The 23,580-nt window shown below is 44.2% G+C and overlaps 1 protein-coding gene across 1 annotated transcript in view; it reads right to left on the reverse strand.

The window, feature by feature from the left end:
* LOC144799857 (sodium/glucose cotransporter 4-like) overlaps window positions 1–23,580 on the reverse strand; it is an 803,794-nt gene that overhangs the window by 741,596 nt on the left and 38,618 nt on the right. The gene's annotated exons all lie outside the window — the stretch shown is intronic.

Raw genomic sequence — 23,580 nt, forward strand, 5'->3', positions numbered from 1 at the left:
GCACTATGTAGGAGTGCTCATATTGTGTACCGCCGTGGATTGAATAATGTGCCAGCTAGGTAACATTTAATTACTTTTGTATGACCTGATCATGGTTTGTGGTCAACAGAAAAAGACAAACTGGACTGACAAACATACACAACATAGAGTAATTCACAACTAAAGATATGGCAGACTGATGGAAACAGGGCTTACAATGCTGTAGCTCAACTCGAGCTGCATCAAGCAGGAGGGGGGCGCTATGCCGGTAACAACATAGTCTAAGGAGAAAAAGATATGTTGATAGTAAGGGGGGGTTCCCTGTTAGGCACTGGCGATGACCTCCGTTGTTGGTCCTGTCTGTAAGGAAAGAAAACAATAACTTACAGTTGTCAGGGCGAGATCAGGCGGTTCACCTACTTCCCCGTGCTCGCTGCTCGGTAGGAATGAGTCAGCGTGGGCGTGGTGTTTAAAAAGCGTATGGTCGCTTCCGGTGGAGCCAGGGAGAGTATGGGAGCCTGTGAGGGACAAGGGTAGGCATGGTTACTCGCAGAAGCCGCGCATGCGTGGTAGCGCGAGGCTTACTGCTGGTGGTGGGCGAGGGAATCGCTCGGCACCGTAATAAGAGTGTTCACGGAGTTGGCAAGGCAACGGCAAGGCGCTGCGCCTGCGCAGAAGAAATGTAAACACTGGTGGCCCGGGAGTAGCGGAGTATGCCGCCCGGTGCCGAGTGTTTGGGCAATGAGAAAGTTCAAGGGGTAGGCATGGCAACAGCAATGCGCTGCGCCTGCGCAGAGGAAATGTAAACACTGGTGGCCTGGGAGTAGCGGAGTATGCCGCCCGGCGCCGAGTGTAGGGAAATCTCAGCGAAGGAAAAGGAAATGCTGGGATTTGGTCTACGGGACGGGGAATCTCCTTGGGACCTCATCGGAGATGACAAAAGGCGCATGATAAACAGACAGCAGGAGTGTCTTCAGTCTGTAGGGAGTGTAACTGAAGGGCATACGAGGAGATCAAAACACACAGGGGGGTACTGTATGTGGTTTATATGCCACTAGAGCCATTCCTAGAAAACACTGGAAAAATATGGGGAACAGGGCAGGGAATCTCCTTGGTAACTTGCCGGAGATGTCACGGGGGATTTATAAACGGACTGAAGAGGTGTCTTCAGTCTGTAGGGTCTATAGCTCAAGGGCATGGTGGGTGAAAAGACGGTGCTTGGGCCATGGGGAACTAGTTGGGTTTAGCATGGTACTTCAAACGTTGGTTGATAGTTAAGAGAGAAAAGGAAAAGTGTCCTACAGCCATGGGTGTGATCGTATCTGTGGGAGATAATGTCCAGACAGAGAAGATGGTTCATCTCAGCACAGAGTTCCATGGGATATTGTCATTAAGCCCATGGATATGAGTGGAAAGTCTATATATCCATCTCTGTTCCTTTTCAAATAGGCGGGCCTGGATATTGGGGCCCGCTTGCAGCTGTTCGATGACCGTCCACTTCATGTCGTTTGTAGTGTGGTGGGCCGTTAGAAAATGATCTGTGAGTTTTGTCACGTTCTTTTTACATCTTATTGTACTCCTGTGTTCACAGATTCGTTGTTTGATTTTTCGCGTTGTCATGCCGACGTACGGTTTGCCACAGGTGCAGGTGATAAGATAAATCACATTGGAGCTGTTGCAATTAGTATGGGATCTCTGCTCCCATGTCTTTCCTGGTTCCAAGTTGATGGTCTTGGTATTTGCAGTGAGGTGGCATACGCTGCAGTCCCCACAGCGTGAATGCCCAGTGACTGGTGGTAAACCCCAAATCTGAGTCAGTGTTGGTTCGTTGGTGTTGTGATTGTTTTTGGGTCTAGTGTTCACCAAGGTATTTTTTAGACTGTTCGCTTTTTTGTACGAAAAGAGTGGTTTTTCCCAATGGAATGATCCAGAGTTGATGATTGACCAATGTTTTTTGATACTTTTACTCACTTCATTGGAAATGACATTGTAGGTCGTGACACATGTCAGAGGAATGTTCTCAGTGTCTTTTACAACTTCCTCAAGGAGTGCTTGGCGTGGTTGGTTCCTTGCCCGTTGTCGGCATTTTTTAGTGATCTTGGTGGGGTATCCACGCTGAGACAGTTTGGTGGACAGGTCATCTGCTTGTTCTTTGAAGTCCTGGAGATTGGTACAGTTCCTCCGTAATCTAAGGTATTGGCCATAGGGGAGGTTCTCCCGTAGGGGCCGCGGATGGAAGCTTTCAAACCTAAGAAGGTTATTCTTGGCCGTAGGTTTGAAATGAGTCTCAATGTCTAAGAAGTCCCGTGCATTGATCCAGGTGATGAAGGTTGTTAGTATCTCCTGGGGGCCCTTCCAGATTGCCAGCACGTCGTCAATGTAACGGCGCCAGAACACCAGGTTTCCAAGATAAGGGTTGTTGGGACTCTATGTTTTTGATTTTGAAACACAACACATACTTTCGCCCAACAACCTTCATCACCTGGATCAATGCACGGGACCCACATCTACACTTTACTCACAGCATAGATAAAGAAAAAATGATCTTCTTAGACATTGAAATCCAAAAAAAACAGGACACCTTGACCACTAAGACTCATTTCAAACCTACGGCCAAGAATAACCTTCTTAGGTTTGAAAGCTTCCATCCGCGGCCCCTACGGGAGAACCTCCCCTATGGCCAATACCTTAGATTACGGAGGAACTGTACCAATCTCCAGGACTTCAAAGAACAAGCAGATGACCTGTCCACCAAACTGTCTCAGCGTGGATACCCCACCAAGATCACTAAAAAATGCCGACAACGGGCAAGGAACCAACCACGCCAAGCACTCCTTGAGGAAGTTGTAAAAGACACTGAGAACATTCCTCTGACATGTGTCACGACCTACAATGTCATTTCCAATGAAGTGAGTAAAAGTATCAAAAAACATTGGTCAATCATCAACTCTGGATCATTCCATTGGGAAAAACCACTCTTTTCGTACAAAAAAGCGAACAGTCTAAAAAATACCTTGGTGAACACTAGACCCAAAAACAATCACAACACCAACGAACCAACACTGACTCAGATTTGGGGTTTACCACCAGTCACTGGGCATTCACGCTGTGGGGACTGCAGCGTATGCCACCTCACTGCAAATACCAAGACCATCAACTTGGAACCAGGAAAGACATGGGAGCAGAGATCCCATACTAATTGCAACAGCTCCAATGTGATTTATCTTATCACCTGCACCTGTGGCAAACCGTACGTCGGCATGACAACGCGAAAAATCAAACAACGAATCTGTGAACACAGGAGTACAATAAGATGTAAAAAGAACGTGACAAAACTCACAGATCATTTTCTAACGGCCCACCACACTACAAACGACATGAAGTGGACGGTCATCGAACAGCTGCAAGCGGGCCCCAATATCCAGGCCCGCCTATTTGAAAAGGAACAGAGATGGATATATAGACTTTCCACTCATATCCATGGGCTTAATGACAATATCCCATGGAACTCTGTGCTGAGATGAACCATCTTCTCTGTCTGGACATTATCTCCCACAGATACGATCACACCCATGGCTGTAGGACACTTTTCCTTTTCTCTCTTAACTATCAACCAACGTTTGAAGTACCATGCTAAACCCAACTAGTTCCCCATGGCCCAAGCACCGTCTTTTCACCCACCATGCCCTTGAGCTATAGACCCTACAGACTGAAGACACCTCTTCAGTCCGTTTATAAATCCCCCGTGACATCTCCGGCAAGTTACCAAGGAGATTCCCTGCCCTGTTCCCCATATTTTTCCAGTGTTTTCTAGGAATGGCTCTAGTGGCATATAAACCACATACAGTACCCCCCTGTGTGTTTTGATCTCCTCGTATGCCCTTCAGTTACACTCCCTACAGACTGAAGACACTCCTGCTGTCTGTTTATCATGCGCCTTTTGTCATCTCCGATGAGGTCCCAAGGAGATTCCCCGTCCCGTAGACCAAATCCCAGCATTTCCTTTTCCTTCGCTGAGATTTCCCTACACTCGGCGCCGGGCGGCATACTCCGCTACTCCCAGGCCACCAGTGTTTACATTTCCTCTGCGCAGGCGCAGCGCATTGCTGTTGCCATGCCTACCCCTTGAACTTTCTCATTGCCCAAACACTCGGCACCGGGCGGCATACTCCGCTACTCCCGGGCCACCAGTGTTTACATTTCTTCTGCGCAGGCGCAGCGCCTTGCCGTTGCCTTGCCAACTCCGTGAACACTCTTATTACGGTGCCGAGCGATTCCCTCGCCCACCACCAGCAGTAAGCCTCGCGCTACCACGCATGCGCGGCTTCTGCGAGTAACCATGCCTACCCTTGTCCCTCACAGGCTCCCATACTCTCCCTGGCTCCACCGGAAGCGACCATACGCTTTTTAAACACCACGCCCACGCTGACTCATTCCTACCGAGCAGCGAGCACGGGGAAGTAGGTGAACCGCCTGATCTCGCCCTGACAACTGTAAGTTATTGTTTTCTTTCCTTACAGACAGGACCAACAACGGAGGTCATCGCCAGTGCCTAACAGGGAACCCCCCCTTACTATCAACATATCTTTTTCTCCTTAGACTATGTTGTTACCGGCATAGCGCCCCCCTCCTGCTTGATGCAGCTCGAGTTGAGCTACAGCATTGTAAGCCCTGTTTCCATCAGTCTGCCATATCTTTAGTTGTGAATTACTCTATGTTGTGTATGTTTGTCAGTCCAGTTTGTCTTTTTCTGTTGACCACAAACCATGATCAGGTCATACAAAAGTAATTAAATGTTACCTAGCTGGCACATTATTCAATCCACGGCGGTACACAATATGAGCACTCCTACATAGTGCACCCCTGACTTTGATGCCAGCATGTCTTTTCCCTATATAGCACGCACTAAGGCTACAATCAGACCTTATTCCATAGATATTTTATCTCCATAGCTAAGAGCACGTTTGCACAACACATGTAGACACGCTCTGCTTCGATGAAGGCACTATGTCAAACACCACTGTGGGAAGCCAGAATAATTGCACGAATCCTGCACTCTAGCACTGCACTACGTAACAGGATAGTAATTATTTTATTCTTTTCTTTTCCTTCCCCACAGGTTTTAAAGCACCCTCTATTTTAGGTGTGCGTCCCAGAAGCTGATTTTTCTTCTGGCTGTCCAAGGATTTAGGTCTGGGTGTGTCTTTTAGGGGGCACATACCACCCACTTCCTTGTTTTGGTCCTGAGGAATACCGGGGATTTTCCCCTTATGGTAGAAACATGTCGACCAACACATAAAACAGAGATAAGTGGGCCGTAACTTCCCCACTACTATCTCAACCTTATCTTTTAATTTTGTCCAGTATCTTTTTTATTAAAACTCTATACAAAAGAATACCAGGACAATTTTTAACACTCACATTCTTTTTTGTTTGCACCCCACACTTCACTACCAGCTCCACTGCAGTTGCAGGTGTTGAAGCACACCCAAGTGACGCTAGGCCACTTGGGTGGGCCCCGATGATGAAGCAAGTCACCACTAGGCGGTGAGTGAGGGGTTTCCTAACAAAGGAACAATTCTTCCTGAGTTCAGACAAGAGCCTTCACATACCCTCATCGGGTAGTACTCCTCCATTTTGTTCTTTTGAATATAGAGATTCCCAGGTCCCCACAAAGATAGTGTGTGATTATAGACATGCCCAGGTCCCCACAGAGATAGTGTGTGATTACAGACATGCCCAGGTCCCCTCAGAGATAGTGTGTGGTTATAGAGATGTTGAGGTCCCCACAGAGATAGTGTGTAATTATAGACATGCACAGGTCCCCTCAGAGATAGTGTGTGATTATAGAGATGTTGAGGTCCCCACAGAGATAGCGTGTGATTATAGACATGCACAGGTCCCCACAGAGATGGTGTGTGACTATATATTACCACGGTTGTCAAAAAGAATATGTGTGATCATAGACATGCCCAGGTCCCCTCAAAAACCTACACCCACTTAAACACGAAAAATTCACTTGCCACTCAAAAACCCATACCCACCATAAAAAAAAGCCATTGTGGCCCAAATACCCATACAAACACTAAACCTTAAATGATTTCATTACAAGACCGGAGGTTACCATTATGCATAATTCTTTTAATGCTAACTCCAAGCAGCCACTTAGAAGCAATACTTCATAAAGTGAAACAGGCCTAGAATAGAATCTTCCAAATGTACAATAGCCATTCACACAGGATAGTCTGCCTCTTTTAAATGTGGCTCCAGGCAGATAAGTACATTTTCTCTTCACTTTCATGTATGACTTGTATCTTCTAGAATGGGCACCTACATGTGTATGTATGTTTTCTCAATTTAATTTGTATACCTTTCTGAATACACTTATGCCTCTTTGACCTCAAACTCCTCTTAAATTTCGTCTCACACCTAACTGATTTTCAACTTATGGAAATCCTGCTCCCCCCCACTCTCCGCCCTCACCCTGGACCTCACATTGCATTTTCACCCAATAACGGGCTACCCCGAAATACAGACAAGTTGGGAACTCATAACAAAAATCAATAATTAAAATAAAAATAAAATCTTTAACCCATCTGTAGTTGAGGGGCTACCTGGGCAGTAAATCAACAGCTGATCGCTCACAAGCATATCCGATGTCAGGAAGTCTGGCAGTTGGGCACTCCTGTGATCAGCTGCTAACTGCGACCGCAAGTACTCAAACTATTTTTACTCCAAATACCTCATTTTACAGTAAAGGAGCATAACATGTAAAAGACCTGATGTAACAATGCATTAATTTACATAAGCTCCTCTAACAAATCCCTAATTTACATAAGCTCTTCTGAACCTTACTCATAAATCAGATTGCCTACCTTCCAAGTCATCTATATAGATTACTAACTACTACAACCCGTAAAGGAGTATAAAATCCAACATGTCTAATGTAGAATCAGATGGTCTTGAGGTACTTACCCCTAACATCAATAATGAAGAAATGAAAAAGATTACTCAACATGTCTAATGTAGAATCAGATGGTCTTGAGGTACTTACCCCTAACATCAATAATGAAGAAATGAAAAAGATTACTCAACAAGAGATGCACTCCTGCATGCGCAAAACACTCAACCGGTTCATCGCAACCAAAAAACCCTTAATAGAGAAAGAAGATGGCACTATTGAAACCCAGAAAGGCCAAAATGTGGAATACAATTAAAAAAAAGGGGGGCACAAGATTAAAGAGAAAAAAACAATTTTGAAAGAGCAAGCCCCATAAGCACATTGGGAGGTCTAAGCACCTCAAATATTTTGGGAGGTCTACGCACCTCAAAAGTATCAAGTGTCCTTTGCGACACAGCCTATCAAAGTGTCCAAAGCGGCACACAATATCGAAGTGCTCGTCATGATACACAAGATCTTGAAATTGAACCACAAGGAGACTAAAACATGAACCCATTGGATGAATATATCCTTTATCTAGACCAGGATGATCTAGAATTCGAGAGTCCCCTATCAGAGGAAGAGCTCCCTTCATCCTCTAAAGAAATTCTAACCAACCCACTGGGTGAGGAGATGTTCTCTCCACATAATATCAGACACCCGAGGAGCTCCAATGGTGGCCCCAAGATCCAGTGGTTCAAGAAAAGGTATGCCTGACACCCAACCTCGACCCAGAATTAATCAAATTCCTATTCAAAGTGGGTAGAGACCCCAGGAAGGGCATGAAATGGTAACTGAAGACCTGCCAGGATCGCATACTTGATATTTTAGGCCCACTGACTAGAATAATTGATATGGCAGAAGACAGCCATATTAACGGTACCCCGTTAGACTTAGATCTACTAAGAAAAGAGGATGGAGTCAGAAAACTCGGATCCTATTAGGGAACGCAAATGCAGGGATACATGCATACGACGAAGAGTAGTCCTTACCAAGACCAACCCTGAGTTGAGAGACATGGCTGACAAAGAACCCTCAGCAAACCCCAAAAGACTCTTATTTGGAGAAGACATGATCAAGATCCTAGGCAAATATGTCACAACCTCCACAGCCCTAGTCAAAGCTCAGAACAGCATGCGTCGAGTATTCAACCCTAGTGTTTTTGCCAGACCTGACAGAAGGGGCCGCTCTGCCGGTGGTGTCCACCAAACACCCTACTACAGACAATGAGGATTAGGTCAACTCAGATTTGTTTTTTAAAGACTTGGAAAACAATTACACAAGACCCCTGGGTTTTAGAAACCATTCAAGGCTTCAAAATATAATTTTTGATAACACCGACACAATCCTCACCCCCAAGGAACCTAGTACTGATCACAGAACAGAAAATAGTAGAGGAAGATGATAGAGTAAGGAGCATTTATATAAGTTCCATGGGATCATATGAAATTGGTAAGCACTCTCTTTCTGGTAGAGAAAAAAGACAAGGGTTGAAGACCAGTCCTAAACCTGAGAGAACTGAACAAATCTCTTATCTACAAACATTTCAAAATGGATGGTATCTACCTCCTGAGAGACATGCCTCTAGAAAAGGACTGGCTAGTGAAGTTGGACTAGTGAAGGTGCCTACTTCACAATCACCATGGCCTCAGAGTTCCAACCATACCTCCAATTCACATGGAACTGTTGTCTATTCCAATTCCAAGCTCTCCCCTTTGGGCTATATTGTGCTCCCTGGTGTTTCACCGAGGTATTGAGAACTATTGACATCATTCTTGAGAGAGAGAGAGAGAGAGAGAGAGAGAGAGAGAGAGAGAGATGACTGTTAGTCTATCTCTGTGACATTTTCATTATATCCCAGCACCACTCTCAGATTCTTCAAGACCTGAATACAGCAGTAAATCTCTTAGAGAGCCTTGGCTTCATAATAAACCCCCCAAAAATCTATCATGACACCCTCAAAAACTCTGGAATTATTGGGAATCATTGTAGAGTCTTTTGCTACTACCCAAGAAGAAAATCATGAAAATAGGCAAAGAAATACGACTTGTATTGAAACGAGACCTCTTGTCCCTGAGAGAACAACCCAAACTCCTGGGCCTCCTATCTTCCTATATCCAAGCTATCTTTCCCGGACGTTTAAATTATCTAGCCCTTCAAAGAGTGAAGGCAAAAGCCCTCCATGCTGGACTATGGTACGGAGACAAAGTAACCGTCTGTGGAGTGTTGTGGCTCACTGGTTAGAGGCGGCAGACCTGGAAGCAGAGGACGGCCCGGGACCAGGGTTCAATTCCCAACGCGGCAGGGTCTTGAACCAGGGTCAACGGACTGGATAATTCTCGCCTTGGTGCCTACTCTAACTAGGGATCACACTCGGCAACTCTGGGCATTAGCTTGCCTCATCTCCACAACGGCTTCCCACATATGCCGGGGATGCCTGGTTTCACCTTGGAGATACCCAGTAGGGACCATCTCACAGGGAAAGCCAGGACGGGTTCCCCAGTGGTCTACAGCGCAGAGCTACTCCTTCGGGAGTCGATTCTAGCGCTTTAGAAACCCACAATCAATCAATCAATCAATCAATCAACCCTAGACCACAAAGCCAAACCTGAACTGAACTGGTGGTTAGAGAATTTAGATGCCTGGAACGGCAAAGCCGTTTTCATAAACTCCTCAGAATTCATTCTAGAGTCAGATGTGAGCCATCATGGCTGGGGAGAGTGCTTACAGAGCCAGAACATGGGGGGTCTATGGTCCTATACAGAGAGCTCACACCACAAAAACTACCTAGAGTTAACTACTGGCCTTTACGCTCTGATGAGCTTCAAACAATCCCTACAAGACAGATTGGTTATTATAAAAATGGACAACATATCAGTTGCGGCATACATAAATTGCTTATAGGGTACAAAATTCTCAGACCTATATAAATCTAGCCACAAAACTCTGGATGTTCTGTCTAGAACACCAGAGAGCCCTAAAAGCAGCATACTTACCAGGAAAAAGCAACATCACTGCTGACTGGAATTCAAGATTCCTCCTAGACCACAGCAACTGAAAACTTAACATGAAAGCCTTCAGAACTTTAAATCAGTTCTGGGGCCCTCTGAAAGTAGATCTTTTCGCAAGCAGACTGACATTCCAACTGCACACATATTTCAGCTGGATGCCAGATCCTGGTGCTCAAGCAGTCAATGCCCTTCTCCAGCCATGGAAAAGAATTCGAGCATATGCATTTCCCCCATGTGCAATGACCCAGGGAGTCTTCCGGGACGTGAGACAAGACCAATGCTCCTTATTACTAATAACCCCTTTCTGCCCTCCCAGGCATGGTTTCCGATGAGCTTGGAATTAGCCTGTGAAATACCCTTTTTACTTCCACCCGCAGAAGGCCTTTTAGGAGACATCCTACAAGAGTCATGGGCTCCTGGAACCCACTAGATGCAATAGCATCTGGAGAACTTGGGTACGCTGGTGCCTGGAGAGGAACCTGGATTCCATGGAGGCTACTATTGTACACGTAGCAAACTTTTTAGTTTAACAATATGAGAGAGGGGTTATTTACAGATCAATTAATTGCTACAGATTAGCTATTACATCAAGCCATGCTGTAATAAATGGCAAGACCATAGGGAAAAATGCCACAATATGCAGAATTATGAAAGGTATCAAACTAAGGAGACAACCTAAACCTAAATATGAAACACTATGGGATGTTAAGTTACTACTATACTCTTTCAATACCTGGTCTGAGAACAGATACCTAAATAAGAAGAGACTTTCCATAAAACTAGCATTTCTTCTCTGCCTAATCTCCTACCGTAGAGTATCAGACGTTAAAACACTAGAAGTCTATGATGCATTTGGTGTCAATTTCGGGATTATTAAGAGAACTAAGACTATATCAATTCTCAACACAAAGTTTATCGCGTGCAAAAAACCTTTTGTGGTAGAATGTATGAAAGAATAAGATGCAAGAATAAGCGAACATCATGCGAATGGTGTTAATCAATTACTTATCTCTTTTGTGAAACCCTTCAAACCCATTACATCAGATTCTATAGCAAGATGAGTTCTATAAGCAATGCAATCAGCTGGTATTGGCCTAAAAGATTCCAGGCACACTCATATGGGGTGCTATGGCTAGCGAATCACTTTAGAAAGTAGGTAAACTAGATGACATTCTCAAAGCAGCTGTTTGGTCAAATTCTAACACTCTTGCTAAACAATATTGTAATCCTATTAAACATATGTCAGATGTATTACTAAACTACCAACATGCATAATGGTAGCCTCCGGTCTTGTAATGAAATTACGATTCTCCTAATAAGAGAATCTGGATTTCATTAAAGGCACAGAGGCTAACACCATCCCACCCTTGCCCTCCCATGGGTGGATACATGAATTACTGACCAATAGATGCATAATTTATGACACAACCTTTATTCAATGTATTGTTGAAAGTTTCATACAATCTTTTTTTAATGGATTGTTAAAAATGTCATATAATATAACTTGCGCGCTTTGATATTTCACCTTTCTCAGTTACATGACAACAGAGCACTTATACTCTTTCTTATTTCAGATAATTCAATATAACTAATTCATCTATACTGCTGTTTCCGCAAGGAAGGTGTTCAGAAAGAATTAACTCTGTGCCCCCTTCATTCAATCTTCATTATTTCTATCCATTTGGAATGCACACAAAAAAAAATGAAAGAAAATTCTACACAGAAGAAGACTTACCTTATTACCTCGCATATAAAAGAGGCAGACTATCCTATGTGCATGGCTATTGTACATCTGGAAGATTCTATTCTAGATCTATTTCACTTTATGATGTATTGCTTCTAAGTGGCTGCTTGGAGTTAGCATTAAAAGAAAATGCATAATGTTAGCCTCCATGTCTTTAATGAAATCCAGATTCTCTTGTCATGTTATTAGGAAAATCGCAATTCATTACCACCATACCAGCCCTAACCCTTGAATGTTCCAATGCCACCCAAAAACCATGTCCACTAGAAATCCTAAAAAATCCTTTTCCACCCACCCTAAACCTTAAAAAACCCTTGCGACCCAAAAACCCATAAACACTGTAAAATCTACAATATCACCAAAAATCTCACACCCACCCTGAACCCAAAAAAATTCCCTTGCCACCCATAAAACCCATACCAATCCTAAACCCTAACAAATCTCTTACCACTCAAAAACCTACACCCACCCTAAATCCTAAAAATTCACTTGCCTCCCAAACACGTATGTATAGGCATTTATATAGCGCACTACTTACCCGTAGGGTCCCAAGGCGCTTCGACCGCTGCGAAACCCTTCCTGGCTTCCCTGAGAGATGGTCCCTTGATGGGTATCTCCAGGGTGAGACCAGGCATCCCCGGCGGTCTGGTGGGGCCGTTAGTGAAGATGAGGCAAGCTAATGCCCAGAGTTGCCGAGTGTGAACGCTGATCAGAGTGGGCACCGAGGCGAGAGAATTATCGAGTCCGCTGACCCTGGTCCAGAAACCTGCCGCGCCGGGAATCGAACCCTGGTCCCGGGCCGTCCTCTACACCCATACCCAACCTGAAAAATCCCTTGCCACCCAAAAACCCACATAAAAACTACACCTAAACAATTCATTACCAGCCAAAAACCGATGCCCAGCCTAAATCCTAAAACATTTAAACTCTTTTAAAAAAACTTTGAAAACTCATCTGTTTCCCAGGGCAATGTAATTGTATTTGCTGTTGTAAAACATCATGTATGTGTAAGTGTCAGGACAGTCTAAGCGCCAGGATGCCCGTTGGGTGACAGAATTCGCGCTATACAAGAATACCTATACATATATACATACATACATTTCTTACCAACCAAAAATCCATACCCACCCTAAACCCTAAAAATTACCTTATCACCCAAAAACCCAAACCCACCCTAAACCTTAAAAATGGCCTTGCCACTTAAAAAAACATACCCACCCTAAACCCTAAAAAATCCCTTGCTAATCAGAAACCCATGCGTACCCTAGAAATAAAAATTCCCTTGCCACCCTAACCTTAAAAAGTCCCTCACCTCCCAAAAACACACATCCACTCTAATCCCTAAAAATGCCCTTTTCATCCAAAAACACATACCCACCCAAAACCATAAATTTCCCTTCCCCACCAAAAATCCACACCCACTCTAAACCTTAAAAATTCCTTTGCCACTTAAAAACCCACCCCCATCCTAAATGCAGAAAAATCCCTTACCACTCAAACACCTACACCCACCGTAAACCCTAAAAATTCACTTGCCTCCCAAAACCCATAACCACCCTGAAAAATCCCTTGCTACCCAAAAACCCATACAAATACTAGACCTAAATGATTCATTACCACCCAAAAATCCATTCCCACCCTAAACGCCTAACAAATACCTTATCACCCAAAAACCCATACCCAACCAAAACAATAACATTTCCCTTGCCCCCAAAAATCCACACCCACCCTAAACCTTAAAATTTCCCTTGCCACCCAAAAACCATACCCAGCCTAAACAATCCCTTGCCAATCAAAAACCCATACCCACCCTAAAAACTAAAATTCCCTTGGCACTCTAAATCCTAACAAATCCCTTGCCACGCAAAGACCCATACCCACCCTAAGCCCTAAACACTCCCTTACCACCCAAAAAAACGATAGCCACTCTAAATCCTAAAAATTACTTGCAACCCTAACCTGAAAAATGTCCTAACCACCCAAAAACCCATACCTGCCCTAACCTTAAAAAACCCTTGCCTCTCAAAAACGCATACCCACCCTATCCCCAGACAAATTCACTGGTCACCCAAAAACTATACAGAACCTAAACACGAAAAAGTATGTGACAACCCAAAAACACACCTCCTCTCTAATCCCTAAAAATTACCTTATCATCCAAAATCCCATACCCACCCAAAACCATACATTTCCTGTGCCCCCCAAAAATACAAGCCCACTCTAAACCTTAAAAATTCCTTTGCCACTTAAAAGCCCACACCCATCCTAAATGCTCAAAATTCCCTTGCCATCCAAAAACCCATACCCACCCTAAACCCTAAAAATTCCCTTTTTAACCGAAAACCTATATCCAACCTAAACCCTACAAATTCCCTTGCCACCTAAAAACCCATACCTACCCACAAAAATCTATTGCCACCCAAAACCCACACCAACCCTAGACCCTAAAAATTCCCTTGCCACCCAAAAACCCATACCATCCATTCCTGGGCCCTTGGAGGTGAATTTAGCACTGCAATCAAGAAACGCCTACAGCACAACGCAGACACGCCCACAAGGGACTACTTTGCTGGCACGGTTCTTTTACCTTTTAAATGCATATGGTGGGCCTCTGCATAGCCTATGTCCTTCTGCTGCAACTGCCCTTTCCAACGCTGTATTGGGTGTTGTGATTGGTGCTGTGGTTCCTGAGATTACCCGCCTCAAAGGTTTGGGCTCTCTCTTTATTATATTAGTACTAGCAGCCCGTCCCGACCTTGTCCGGGAGCTTTAAAGGCTTCCCCCTACCCCCGCCTGCCCTGACATTGCCCAGCAGCCCGTGCCCCCGCCCACCCCGTCCCCCGCCCACCCCGTCCCCCGCCAGCCGCCTGGCCCGACCCTCGCGTGGCCTGAGTCAATCCCCGTCCCCGTCCCCCGCCTTCCCTGACCCCCGCCTGCCCCGACATTACCTTTTGTCCGTTCCCCGCCTGCAGCCCGTGCCCCCGCCCGCCCCGTCACCCGCCTGCCGCCTGGCCCGACCCTCGCGTGGCCTGAGTCAATCCCCGTCCCCCACCTTCCCCGACCCCCGCCTGCCCCGACATTACCTTTTGACCGTTTCCCCGCCTGGCCCGACACCCGCCTGCTTACCTTTTCCGCTGCTCCTGAGTTCACAGTTCCTCACCGCTCTGCTCCTCACCGCTTGTTCGCCGCCGCTCCTCTCCCGCGCCATGTCCGCCTCTCCATGCTGCTCTTCACGTGACCGCTCCTCCCCCGCGCCATGGCCGGAGCTCCTCTGACGCCGCTCTGACGCCGCTCCTCGACGTGAGCACGCACGTCGCGGCCGGCGCTACTTTGGGGGGGACTACTTTTTTAAAAATATTAATTGTTTGAATAAGGTTTATTTTTAAACTTTACATAGCCTATAACCATCTACATACCCTGACGATTTCTACGGTGTATAGGGTGTGTAGATTGGCGCAGTGGTTCCAGAGTTTACCCGCCTCAAAGCCTGAAACTTTCTCCTTTATTATAGTAGTATAGATGGTTATGGATGTAAGCCCATCCTAGAATTAACTTGTCCCGACCACGTGCTAATTGAATTTTCCATTCAGGGCCCAAGGGAGCTGAAGGGATCAAACCCATTTCTAGACAGGCCTGCTCTCTCCTGGAACACAGGGCAAGTGAAACACCATATATGGCATAAGGGCAACATATGGAAGTAAGAAAGAGGGACGAATAAAGAAAAAAAGAGGAATTTTTTTTACTTGCATTGATTTGGAGGCAATTTTATGGAGGAGACAGCAAAAATAAATCTGTAAGTGGTTTACAAAATCGTGAGTCACCCTGCTGAGACAGGTGTGTTGGCATTGTTTGACATGGGTAGAAATGGAAGTGCCTGCAAATATTCTTCAAGTGAAGAACCACTTTGGCAATGGGGCCTACATGCATAGGGGTGCTATCTAGCACTGTAAGTGGGATAAATAAGTTTGAGAGGGTACTCTAAAAAAGGCATGGGCAAAGAAATGTACTTAGGAATATTTTATTAGAGGCGCCTCCTTAGTAATACAAAACACTTGGCGTATATGAATATAATACCGCTGCATCCCAATCATTTTCAGGGAGAAAAATGCAAGTACTCCTGTCACCGTGCTTACAACCCCCCCCCCCCCCCCCCAAAAAAAAAACAACAGTGGGGAGCCATGGGCAATGGGTCAAGGGAGCCGCGGGTCGAAAAGGTTTGGGAACCACTGATTTACACTGTTAACAAATCACTTGGAGTGTAGGCCTAAAGGGTGCCTGCTGAAGACCTTTACAAAAGAAACTGACCTGTAAGTTTTCTTCATTACTGGTGATGGTGAGTCCTACAGAATGTGTTATAGTGTAAAAGTACATAGTGGTGTATTTGATTGGAAGATTAAGATATATTTTGAGTATGAGCTATGGCCTGTGCAATTTGCTCAAATTAGCTCAAATTTTCAATGTCCTGATGAAAGATGGGGGTCGAAGGTGGGTTTGTTGTTGAAGTTTGCTACATCGTTTCAAATTGTTGATGAGTATGATGCACTCTATTGGTTTTTTGATGAAACAAATATAAATATTTGAAAAAGAAGAAACTGCATAGTGCTCTGGGTAAATACATACATATGTTTGCCAGTGTAAAAACGTGGCTATGTCTTACACAATGCAAAATTAGAAAAATATATGTTAGAAGAATTTCAGCAAGCATAACCGGACCTGACAAAGAAGCAAACTATCAGAATAGCAAATGTCACCGACCTTTCAAAATCCGAAGGGTTGATTAAATGTGCAACTTCTTCTCCATATGCTAAGGAGTTATACATGCATTATATGTAGAGGATAGGGAGACCCATTTCCAAAAGGATTTTCTAAGTAGATCTCAAGCTATTCACTCAGCAAGCTCGGAAAAGCAGATGAACACACCATCCAATGAGACAAGGTTATCTGTATGCACTTGGAAAACTGATAGTTCCATTGTATCGAACATTGTTGGCATGCTCATTAATTTATTAGGTAATATTCCCTTGAAGCTATTGTAGAATATAATTCATAAAAAACTAACCTGGATAATCTTTTAGCTTGTGGATGTAACCTATATGTATGTAGAAAAATCCCCCATTTATGAAGGTGCAGTTAAGTAGTAGAAATGTTTTCCTCATAGAATACATAGAGCTAGCTGCTCTGTCCTTAATACATCACCCATTTAGAACGGCTCTAGTAATTGTTGTCCACATAATTCAACAATGATCTGCACTAGATTCGAGATCCAGAACCAAAAGGTGTGTCAGACATTTACCATTTTTTCCCTCATTACAAGTTACTAGATTCCTAATGCAGTAATACTGCACCCACAAAACTGATGCTGCAGGGTGCAGTAAATTCTGGGTGCATTATCACCATGCTATAACAAGTTTACACAATGATTGCTGAATATTTTTTTCTGACCGAAGTGTGTTTGAGGAAAAAACTTGGAGTGCAGGTTCCCGCACATCTTGTAATTCCAGTTAGTTTAGTAATACCAGTTGGTTTAGTTCCCATGATGGGTCAAATTGGTATTGCCACAATTCTTTTAATATAGGCCTAAATGTCCATCTCTCTAGCCACTTTTTGAATAAAGTGCTTCTTTGATATCTTGGCTTTACAGTTAACAGACCAAATTCATGGGCTGACTAAAAGTAGCCTGTTAATCACCTCAATTGATGAGTTATGTAATGTTACATAAAATGTCAATAACACAGGGTATAATGTGACTCAATTACAAGTACAGGTTTGTGAAGTGGCAAGACCATCATTGGGGCAGGGGGTTACCATTATACATTATAATGAAGAAACAGTTGGAGGATTGAATCATTAGAAACTGAGATGAAGGAAAAACAGAAGTTCGATGGATTTATCTGCTTTGAGTATATTAGATTTCAGGATAATCCTATAAATATTTCAATAGGCATGGATGTTGAAATAATTTATCATCTCTAAGGTGTAAGAAGTTATTTTATTTCCTTATGTGCAACATTACACTCATTTTGAAGTTAAATGAGAAATAGAATTCCAATAATTATTTTTTATTCTCTGCATATTTCTTTTTTCTTAAATGTTATTGTTTATCTAGACAATCACATATGAAATACACAGTAGTTGATTTTAAGAGTAGGGTAAACAGACCACAAGTTAGAGTCCAATAAAAGACTGTCCTCCAGACAAATAGTTTTCAAACAAAAAGAGAAAATGTTTCTTAATAGTTAAACCAGACACTACGTGTACACAACCACGATTTTCAGCAGTTATTAGATGTGGTGTAGGTATCCGCATTCAATGATACCTTATTTAATAGACAAAGCATGATTAATGTTTTTTTAGATTATTATTTGAATAAAGTGGTTATGAATTTTCTGGTTTCATTCTTTGGTAGAATTGAAGTCTTATCTTCTGATAAAGGTTCAGGTTATATCCATAAATCATGTTAATAATTGTAAAGAAACTGCTAAAGTTAATGTATTACTAAATTAAAACTTAAAATTAAAGCTCAAACATCTTATTCATAAAACAGATAAAGTTATTATCCTGAAAGGAACGCCACAGATATTCGGAACAGGGATCCATTAATGACATTAATTTTCCTTCAGTATGTGGTAGACAACTGTAAATTTGAGCCTCTTGCCAGTGTGCCGGAGAAAACCAGCTGCCTAATGTGGCACCTGCAATCAGTTTAACTCAAGGATATAGCTTAGTATGCAATAGTTGGGAAATCAGGAGAGCTCTACTTTGATATGAATGCAGGCTCAGTACGTGATCATGCTGTAAAATACTAAACTTTCAAATTGGTGAGACAGAAGCTACACAATTAGTATGCCCTGTGGTCCATGTACATCATGCTTAAGATCTTGAGCAAACTTGGAAATGAAAATTATCACAAACAATTCCCTCTGAACACCAATTCTATGCTAAATCAGATTAAACAAGATTACTAATACACTGTTTGTACTACCATATATACGCTACCACACAACACTGAGCGGAATATAAGTCAGGGTGTCCTTTGGCGTCAACAGCCACTTTACAAACTCAGCCTTGAAGTCAGATGACTGTTTCATAGTTTCAGAGGAAATCAACATGATATTCACTCATACAACTACAATCTTCATTCTCATTCCCAATCTCTTACTCCACAAATTGAACAGACTCTGGGATATCTTAAGGAGGCCACTCAAGTTCTGGGTGGGAACAAAACCTCAAGATCAAAATAATTTCTATATATTAAATATTAAATCTTTAATATTTATATATATATATATATATGAGGGGTAAGGCTAAGGGACAGGTCCATCAGCTTCACAAGTTGAGAAGGCTGAGTGTGCTTCATGTCCAACTCTCCCGTACTTGTGAGATCCCTGAACCTACATGCTTTGTCACTGCTGTATGAGATCCAAACAATTGATCGTAATCCCCCAGACTGTAGGTCCTCGTGGCTGGAGGGTGTTGGTCCTAATCTCTATCAGTTTGGACCATTACTGTAACACTCACAGCTAGGGTGTGTGAAATTCACGTAATTTACGATGTAATTATGCTAAATGCATATCTGCCATTTAGTACTTTATTTTAGTGTGAAATGCATTCTTTGCATCAATTTTTGATGCAAGGACACATTTCACAGTAAAACAATTGCACAAATAACACAAGTGGTGAGATCAATAGCTAATCACGCTCAGGTGATAGGCATTATTCTCATACGCTTGTGGTAACATCATGTAACTACACAATGTGGTACAAAGGCATAACTGCAAAAATGTCACCTAAAAAGCCAAATGTGAGATTTCTGATATTACAACGGGAAAATTTAAATGCCATCTGGCCCAACGCATAGCACCTGTGATATTACTAATTACAGTCACAGTGCCATAGGAATTCATACTGGGTGTTTCCTATTCAGTTGGGTGCCCTTCAACTGCCAAATATCTATTACAAACAGTAGATTGTTAGATGCAGGCCATTGCAAAAAAGAAATACACTTTCTGGTACAAACAGTGGGACCCAGCCCTGTACTTTACCAAGTTTCGCCAATGAAGAAAACCCATGATGCGTATTGGTCACAAGTGGTTAGCCACGTAGCCAGTAGGGCTCACTTAAAAGCATATAAAATCTCAACTAATCCACTTCCCTCCCTTACAAACAGGAACATCTGTTTGCTGCATTTACCTTTCCATGTCTCAGCTTTTTAACATTAACATCTTTCCAACTGCACTCTGTCTGCTCCTATATATTATATTAGCATTGTACTTCCCCTGAGGCGGAAGCCGGAGGTTAGGCTGTAGCAAAACCTTTTAATCTTTTTAAAATACTGTGCTGTGAGTGGGATTGTGATTGCAACAATCTTACTTTAAAAACCTCGCTCCCTCGCCGTAATTAGAACCCCGCTCCCCGATCAGGCGAGTAGGCTCTGACACGGGCGCAGACAGGGTTGGGCGCCATCTTAGGTGTGAACAAGGGTAGCGCTCCAGCTGTTGGCTGCCTCCCGCCCTCCCAATAGTACTTAGGGCACGCTGATACGCGAGCGCTTAGAATTAGCATTGTACTTCCCCTGAGGCGGAAGCCGGGGGTTAGGCTGTAGCAAAACCTTTTAATCTTTTTAAAATACTGTGCTGTGAGAGGGATTGTGATTGCAACAATCTTACTTTAAAAACCTCGCTCCCTCGCCGTAATTAGGACCCCGCTCCCCGATCAGGCGAGTAGGCTCTGACACGGGCGCAGACAGGGTTGGGCGCCATCTTAGGTGTGAACGAGGTTAGCGCTCCAGCTGTTGGCTGCCTCCCACCCTCCTCAGCCCTATAAGATGAAGGCTTATCCCCGACGGCGCAGCGGGCGCGCAGCGGGCGCGCCAAAGGCGCGCCAAAGGTAAGCCCGTGCGGCCCTTCACTGGGACTGAGGAAGCACTATAGCATAGAGTCTCTCTACCAACTACGGACCCCCACAATAACAAGCTGCCGTCACCAGTTCCACCCTTTGGAGATTCCCCACCTCTGTCCTCACTGTAATATAGAGCTCTCCAGTCCATCAAGCAAGAATGAACTGTGGGACTACAATATGCTTCTCCTAAACTGTAGATCCCTGCCAAAACATAGCTTGGAAATGTCCCTGCTGTTGGACGAACATAAGCCTGATGCAGTCTTCTTGACTGAAACATGGCTGACTCAAGACTCTGAGCCTGACCTGGTACAAGCCCTTACACCAGGCTACCAGATAGCTTGTACAGACCGCACTCAGGGAAAAGGCGGGGGGCTTGCCATCATTTACAAGGATAAATACATATGTCGCTGCTCGTCGGAGACTATCGCTGACTGTGAAAGCATGCCCTTTGTCATTGAATTCTCCCCCGATGACAGCTTTACTGGCATTCTTATCTACCGTCCTCCTGGGTCAATTAAACAGTTTCAAACAGCTCTACCCTCTGCTGTAGCGGAATTGGTTACCTCCCCGTCAATCTTCACGCTACTCGGCGACTTAAATGTTCATTTTGACAATACTTCGGACAACGTCGCCATAGAGATGATAGAGAGTTTGGCTGCAGTTCAACTAGAGCAACTTGTTCCATCTCCCACACATGTCAAAGGCCACCTCTTAGACCCGGTATTTAGCAACTGCGCACACCTTAAAGTGGGCACTATCAGTCGCCTTCCCTGGACTGATCATTTTTTGATCCCCCTCACTTGGACCACACACAAATTCTCACCCCCCCATCCCCTTCCCGTGCAAAATGAGAAACTGGCCTAAACTAAGCATAGATCATTGGACCAGCATTCTTACTACCACCAGACCCCCACTCCTCTGCTACCCTTTTCTTAATAATAATGAATATGATAATTGGATTACGAAATCATTGGACTCTATACTCCCCCTTCGTACCTCCGGCTCAAAAAGGCAGCACAAAACAGCTCCCTGGTACTCAGAAGAGCTTAGAGGCAAAAAACGTCTATGTAAGAGGCTGGAAAGAAAGTGGCGCCTGAGCTATGCCACCACGGACAAAGCCATCTATAGGGAGGCCATCAGAACCTATAAATCCGAAATAAAATCAATACAATCGGCCTATTAAAGCGAGAAAATAATGTCAGCTAGATCCAAGCCTAAAGAGATATACCAAACAATAAAAAGTCTGACTAGGCTCCCACCATCTTCGGCCGCCAATTACAATCCACTTTCCCAATGTAATGACTTAGCTGAGTTCTTTTTTCACAAAGTAAATACAATTTACTTATCCTTTCCGGATTCAGATGCAGAGTCTCCCACCCAAGGACCTCATCTAGCTGCAGAAGTGGAGGATTCTCATCAAAACATCTAAGACCATTTTACCCAGCTAGACACAGAAACACTCGAGCCTCTGATGCACCAAATAAAATCTGGCTCCCCATGTGACCCTGCCCCTCCGAGCACACTGGTCTTAGCCGATAAGGTTATTCTTCCCACACTCATGGAGTTACTGAACTCCTCCATAGTGACTGGAACGGTACCGCCTACCTGGAAACACGCCATGGTACGAGCACTCCTGAAGAAACCCACCCTTGACCCTGGCAACCTCAACAACTACCGCCCGATTTCATTGCTCCCCAGGGCAAGCAAAGTCCTCGAAAAACATATTAACATCTCCTTAACCAGGTTTTTCGAGTGTAACCATCTGCTTGATGCTACCCAGACGGGTTTCTGCCCCAAACATGGGACGGAAACTGCTTTGATGGTGGTAACAGAGGAAGCTTGGCAGATCTTGGATCAGGGGGGGATCAGTGGCTGTGATCCTCCTTGATCTGAGCGCCGCCTTTGATACGGTGAATCACAAAATCCTCCTACGCCGTCTCTTTAGCCTAGGAATATCAGGAGAAGCCCTGGCTTGGTTTAAATCTTTCTTAAGTGACCGGACCTTCCAAGTCTTTGAAGGAGCCTCTGTCTCATCAAGCAAGCCTCTGGGCTGTGGGGTGCTGCAGGGATCATCACTGAGCCCCACGCTATTCAATACATATATGAGACCGCTGGCTGAGATTGTCCGTCCGCATGGTATTAAGATCATTACCTATGCGGACGACACTTAGCTAGTGGTCTCTCTTGCGCAAAAGAATAGCTACCACCCACAGACCAGTCTGACAACCTGCTTGGAACAGGTTAAGAGTTGGATGACCAAGTCACGCTTGAAGCTCAATGGGGATAAAACCGAGCTTATGCTTCTTGGCCCATCAGCCCCCTCCACCCTGGAGCTGTTATGGCCCACCAGCTTGGGCGTACCTCCCACACCCAAAAACAATATAAAAAGTCTTGGGGTGTGGCTGGACAAATCCTTGACCTTCAATATACAAACAACTAAAGTGTCAGCGACCTGCTTTGGTCTCATCAGGATGTTGAAAAAATCCTTCCTCTACTTCCCTTCGAGGCCAAGCAGGTAGTCATGCAGGGCCTAATTCAATCCCGCCTTGACTTCAGTAACGCCCTGTATTTAGGGGCGCCTGAATACAGTTTGCAAAAACTTCAGCGGATCCAGAACTGTTCAGCACGCACTCTGCTAGGAATTCCACGCAGAATCCCGATAGAGCCTGGGTTGAGAGCTTTACACTGGCTCCCTGTCTGGGAAAGAATTAAATTCAAATCTATGTGCATCACCCACCAAGCATACTGGAAATCTGGCCCAGCAATCAATCACTCTCGGATTACTCCTTACCAACCCAATAAACAACTTCGTTCATCCCACGCCTTCTTAGCAAAAGTCCCCCAGATCCGAAGATCTAGAGCAGGGGGCCGGTCTTTCCCCTATAATGCGTCCAAGCTATGGAACACACTTCCCCTCCATCTAAGATCCAATCCTAATTTGTTGAGTTTCCGTAAACAGCTTAAAACCTTTCTTTTTAACTAAGCTAGACTAATCTCCGGACCAACTC

This window comes from Lissotriton helveticus, chromosome 1_2 (assembly GCF_964261635.1).
Source record: "Lissotriton helveticus chromosome 1_2, aLisHel1.1, whole genome shotgun sequence".
Taxonomy (NCBI): domain Eukaryota; kingdom Metazoa; phylum Chordata; class Amphibia; order Caudata; family Salamandridae; genus Lissotriton; species Lissotriton helveticus.